Source organism: Malaclemys terrapin, chromosome 2, assembly GCF_027887155.1.
Source record: "Malaclemys terrapin pileata isolate rMalTer1 chromosome 2, rMalTer1.hap1, whole genome shotgun sequence".
NCBI lineage: Eukaryota > Metazoa > Chordata > Testudines > Emydidae > Malaclemys > Malaclemys terrapin.
Genome location: NC_071506.1, coordinates 274010460 through 274016754, shown reverse-complemented (window position 1 = coordinate 274016754; position 6295 = coordinate 274010460).

Here is a 6295-nt window from a genome sequence, read left to right as displayed (position 1 = left end):
CGAGACCCTCCCCATCCCTCCCTCTTCCCCCCCATGTGGGGTGCCAGAGCTCGGGGTCCGGCCCGAGCATGAACATCTACACCACAATTGTATAGCCCCACAGCCCGAATCCGAGTCGTCTGACACTGCCTGGCTGTGGGAGTTTGATTACAATGTAGACATATCCTGGACATCAGTTTGAGTGAGTACTCGGAGCTGCTCCTTAGCAGCCGGGGCAGGGCAGGGCTTAGGCAGCTTTGTCAATGCTGACCCACGGAAACTAAGGCACCTATGGGGGTCAGGCAGCAACTGAGCGGTAACTTCGAAAATCATTGGTGCCTTAATGGTACCGTTAGGCTATGGGCCAAAGTCTGCATGCTTTTCCACCCACCTCTCTGCTACCCAAGGGGTGATAAGGAAGATCAGGCAGATTGCAGTCACTGCGATTCTGATAGCTCCTTATTGGCCCGGATAGCATTGGCTCACAAAGCTAATGGCCTTTGTCCACACAGCCACTAACGTCTCTCCCCACTCTACCAGCTTTACACTCCCAGAACTGAGGACGAACTCTCCACCCAGAGCCCATGGAGCTACAAGTGACTGATCAGACATTGACTGGCTGAGCATCACAGCCTAGGATTGCTCCACGGCTGTCCAGCAGCTCCTGATACGGAGCAGGAAACCCTCCACCAGCTCAGCGTGGAAGAGCTTTTCCGTCTGGGCGTCACATGGTCTCGCTCCAGTGCAAGCCCCTATTCCCAAGAGTCTGGCTTACGTCCTCTCGCTCAGGTCATGGGGCATCACCATCAGCTCTCTCGGGGGGGGGGCTACAAACCAAAACAACCTACGGCAGTGAGTCTCAGAGCCCAGGTCAACTGACTCGGGCTTGCCCAGCATGGCTAAAATACCAGTGTAGACGTTTGGGCTCTGAGACCCTCCCTGTTTTGCTGAATTTCCAAGCCTGGGCTCCAGCCCAAGCCCGAATGTCTACACTGCCATTTTTAGCCCCATAGCCCGAGCCCCACAAGCTAAAGGCAGTTGACCCTGGGCTTTGAGAGGCACTACTGGAGGTCTTCAGCTGCGTAGCTGTACTCTCAGGTTCCATTTCGCTGCGTCACCCTCCTGTTCAACCCCATATCTGAGTGTTCTCTCAGCTCACTTTCCCAAAGTCTCTCAAAGACTGGTTCATGCACACACTCCCTTCAGCAGGGGGCCCTCCCGCATTCAGGGATGTTAATGTAGGTCTGACGAGCCTTTTGAACACTCATCCAAGTGTTCTCGTCACCTCACGTTCAAAACTGCTTTCCTGGGGCTGAGACCTTAAGTGCCACCCTGGTGGAGTCTTGTTTCACTTGACCCAAACCAGCAACGTCCCTGTTTTCTTCACCAAACCGCACTCAAATCCAGGAGAGCCCAAGCATCACACTGCAGATGCTTTCAGAGCCCTTCTTTCTTCTTGAGCCAGGACAGAGCCAGTCCGGCAATCACCCCATTTATTTTTGGCTTTGGGGAAGGCTGTGAAAGGTCAGGCCACCTCTTCCCAGAGTTCAGCCAAGTGGATCACTCAGTGCATTACAAGCTATAACCAACAAGCAGATATGCCCCTTCCCTCAGGGCCCCCTCAGTGAGATCCCAGGTGACTTCTTCAGCCAGACTAAGAAATATTCCTGTCAACATGCTGCAAGGCAGCCTGTTGGTGCCCAGCCCAAACCTTTCCTCAGCATTATGCCCTGATTTGGCAACTAGCTCAGATGTCAAATTCAGGTGAGCGGTAGCGAACAAGTCACCATAAATGGAATCCAAAGACCTGAAGATGGAAGAACAGTTACTTACCTTGCGTCTTAGCATAAATGCCATGTGCCTCAGGCGGCACGTGACCAGGATTCATCACTGAATTTTGGCTGCTGGTTGGATCAGTGGCTTCCCGGGTACTAATGGGGAGCATGACATGAACGCAGATCCATGCCTCCCACCTTGCAGTAACTGTGGTTCTTCGAGATATTTTAACCACCTGGATCCCACAAGCTGCCCTCCACCCCTGCTCCTTTGGAGACCCTCTTTACTGGATTCTGACTTAGTAAGGAAATGGGCGGCAGCCTGCGCTGCTCTGCCCCATATGAAATGCTGGGTACAGGCCTGGCTGCAACAGATACTACTAGTCAATGATTCCAATCCCTCATGCAAGCGGGGGAGAGGGGATGATGTCCTGAATGAGATCTACACAGAGAAAACATCTTGATGAATCGTGTTTACTGTAAAGTAAGTCACTGTTCTTAGTGGTTAATGCCTGTTTAACTTCAGTGCCTGATAAGCACTTGGGCGTAAAGGGCCCCTTAGGTGAAAGAGAGTTTGCAAGACATATAGAGTAAGATCCTCACCCCCGCGCTGGCCCCTGTAAACTGGAGCAGTGTAAAGGGTCTCTAAAAGCCTCGCACCCAGGGAGGATTGGCTCAGCACAGCCACATTATAAGGCTGCCGTCAGAGGACCCTTCGCAAGCCCTAGTTTTGGGTGCAGAAGGGGCATGATGAAGTGACGTGCCCCAGAGATTCTGGGAACCACTGCTGTGGCCAATAGAGCAGCCCAGGAAAGCTGCGATAACTTACCTGGGCCCCCAGAGTGCTCTAAGACGTATGGGATCCACAGAACAACTCAGGCTCAGGAGAGTGCAAAGGTGACTTAAAGCCATCTTCACTCCTTTCACTGGGGCAATGAGCTCCGCAGTGCTCATCTTAATGTAGACGTTACCCAGGTGAGTGACTTCCACGGGGCCACTGGTGCAAAGGGCAGAATTCCACACAACTGGGGTACAGATCCAAATTCATCAGGCCAAACACCTGCTCTGTTGAAAGGGCATCGAGTCAACCATCCCATCTGAAAGATCAGCACGTTGTAAACTGCATAAGCTTAGCAACTTTGGATAGGTGAAGGACCACGCAGATACCAACAGCCAGAAGTCCAAGTCCAACACAATCCTGGTGAGCCTGTCCTACGGAATGTTTTTTGGTTTGTTCTGCCGTAGGCTGCAGCATTGTCCTAGAAGGCGCAGTGCACTAGAATGAGCCGTGCTTTGGAAAACCTAAAGATTTAGATGTTGGCTTCCTGGACGGGGAAAGCCAGGTTAGGGGGCAACCAGGCCGCTATGTGACGGCCCAAGAAAAATAGTTCAATTGGTGTGGAGGCCAGCGCCATGAAATGTTTGTTTTTCAGTATAGTCTTCAGTGGGATTTTTGCAGAGAAAAATCAAAGCTGAGGCTTCAGGCTACCCCCCTGAGGTTTTGGTTTTGCCTAACAAGGAAGAATTTGGGACCTGTTTAAGCTCCTCCTGTTTCCTCCATATTTCATTCAGACAAGACGGCAGCTTCTTGAAAGCAAGCCAGTTGCTATAATTATTTCTGGGTGGCCAGTCCCAGAGAACAAGCATTACTGTTAACAAAGCTTTTTATGTATGAACTTCCTGGCGCCTTCTGACAATTCGCAGAATGTGGCATTCAGGTCGCTACAGATTAATGACATACAGCAACACTAGGGCGGTCAGCAGAATATAGTGCTAAGGAAAGTTCACTGTTCCCCTAAGATACATCACAGAAATGATGCTTGTGCGTTTCGAAGGTTAATGTTTAGCAGCCTCCCAATGCAAAATAGCTGGCTGGGAGGAGAGTGTGTGAAATCAGACTGTAACTAAATTGCTGCACACTTGTACATGTTTGTGTGTGTGTAGCACACAGGAATGCTGATCTAATGACACGCCATTCAAAGTGAAGGAGACAGCAAAAAGGGAGACTCGGGTGTGATTTTAAACATAGTGAAATTGGTGCAAATTGCTGGGTGGTCACTTATATGCCTTATTTGGGGTTAGCTGAAACTGATTCCTAATTGACTTAAGCTATATGGAAATAAGACTGTCCACACAGCCTTTTCCACTAGCTTAATGAAACAAATGTTTCAGACTGCAGCTGAAGTTAAATCAGTGCAACTTTCTCATGCAGACAAGTGTAAGGTTCAAAATCCTGTTTGATGTTACACCAGTGTAAACTGAAGTCAGTGGGCCTGAATCTCTTTTTCACACCCATATCCACACTGGTATGACTCCACTGACTTCAACAGAGTTGCTTCTGATTTACATTGGTGTAAGCAAAAAGACAATCCGGCCCAATGGACTTACTCAGGATTTGCATCAGTGTCAGAGAGGGCAGAATTAGGCCTAAAGGTTGCCAAATTGCCTGAGTTTGAAGTGAACCAATATACAGTGCCAGTGCAGAAGGCAGCAGGTGGGTGTGAGCATTTGAGTTTGAGAGTTGTGCTCTGGAGTGTGACAGTCCAAAGGAAAACAGCATCCTAGAAAAATAAGTGCATACAAATAAGAAGAGTTTACATGGATCAGAAGGTCTTTTCAGAAATGCCTCCATTTTGCGGAAATGTTATCTTCAGCTTGATGTTGAGAAATCCCTCTGAACCAAGTGCTGATGCGGGAGAAGACAGAAAACACGTTGGCAAAATGTTCCATCTTTCTCCAGAGCACAGTAACATTAAGGCTTGGTCAGAAAAGTAACTATGAAAATGTCATCGTCTTATGCAAGCAATCGGTTCTGTATCTGTGTTCGGCATCAGATCTGTTGAATTACTGACAAAAACAAGTTTTTAATGCTTTTTACTTCTGCAAAGCCCCATTATAGAGGGGAGTTGTTCCAGAATAGCTACTCAGTTCAATTTCCCCATGTAGGCGAGGTGTTTCATGACCTTAGTATCTGAGCTCCAACTTTTACTTACTTCTCAAGCAAGATGCGGGGTGGGGGCATGGCGTTATGAACCAATAAAATGCTAGATTCCTTCTCTGTGGCGTTTACAAGCTAAATTCCACAAGGGATGGAAAAGGGTGAAGGAAGAGGATTGTATGATGTTCACCATCTTGACCATGACTGGGGAACTGAACCAGGGAGCTCCAGGACTGAAACCCCAGATGTCTGTAGCCCAAGCTAGAGAACTACCTCTGTAGCTAAGAGCCTCAAAGTCATCTCCTGCTGTGGATTGGATACAGAATGGGACACAATACAGTCTGATCAGTGGGTTATTTGTCTGTCTGGGGTGAGCAATGGGGCTAGAGAACAATTGGAGGTAGTTCTTGTTATGTGCACATGATGCTCATTCTTCACCTGATTCAAAAAATTAATTTAACAGATTAAATCTACCACAGGAGTTGTAGTGGAGGTGAGGTAAATGCATTTGCTTTACAAATATGTTTGTCATTCTACCTAGCTAAGGTGTGATAATGAACAATACACAGCCCAGGTAGTTGTACATGCTGGCAAACACAAGGCTTAACCCTTTCCTGTGTCTATTATGTAAACATTTATTCGGTTTAGTAACCATAGAAACAAGCTCTATTTGCTGATATCGTTACCCTGGTAAAGAGCTGGATGAATCCCAGCTGAACTTTAAGACACGCCCAACCTTCTGTTGTGAGGATCATTAAAGATTTTTTTTTTTAAACGATGTCCTGTGAAGAAATCCACTAACCACTAACAGATGTGCTGCACACGGCGCTGCTTTCTCTCCGAAAGCATGGTTAGGAACAGAACAGCACGTTGAAACTTGTCTGACCCAGCAGCAGGTTAAAGGAACATGCACAAACGCACTCGCTCTGAAACATACTGCTGATTGAGGAGAATTCAGTGACAAGTGCAGGAAGTCAGTAGCCTCTGCTGGTGAAAAGCAGAAATGCAGCGAGCTCCACACTATATCAAATATTTTCCTTTGGTGTTATTTGTCTGGGTTAGGGTCACCATCTAGTGCAGGGAAATTGAAGGCTGTTTCTCTGAATGTGGACCGTACTATAGTAGCCTAAGAGAGCCAGCCTTTGGTGTAGGCATTTATTATTTGTCTGGGAGGAGACAACAAGCATGCTGGAGGTGTGGGACGGATGACACGAGTTAGAACTGGGACATGTGTGGACAGGCTTGGGGAAACTTGTCCAGAGAGGCATTGTAGGCCCAGTATGTGAGGCACTAGACTGGGACTCAGAAGACCTAGGATAAAATTCTGACCTCACTTAACACAATGGGAGTTTTGCCATTGATTTCAGCAGGGCCAGTGGTTCACCCTGGTTTGTATTCTCAGCTCTGCTACTGATCTACTGGCAGGTCACTTCACTTCAGTTTCTTCTTCCTTCCTTTGTTTGTCTTGTCTTTTTAGAGAGTGACTTCTTTGAGGAGGGACATTGTCTCTCAGTAATGGCGTGTACAGCACCTAACTCAAGGTTGGTTGGGGCCTCGAGGTGCTACTGTAATACAAATAATAACAACAACAACATGCCTGATG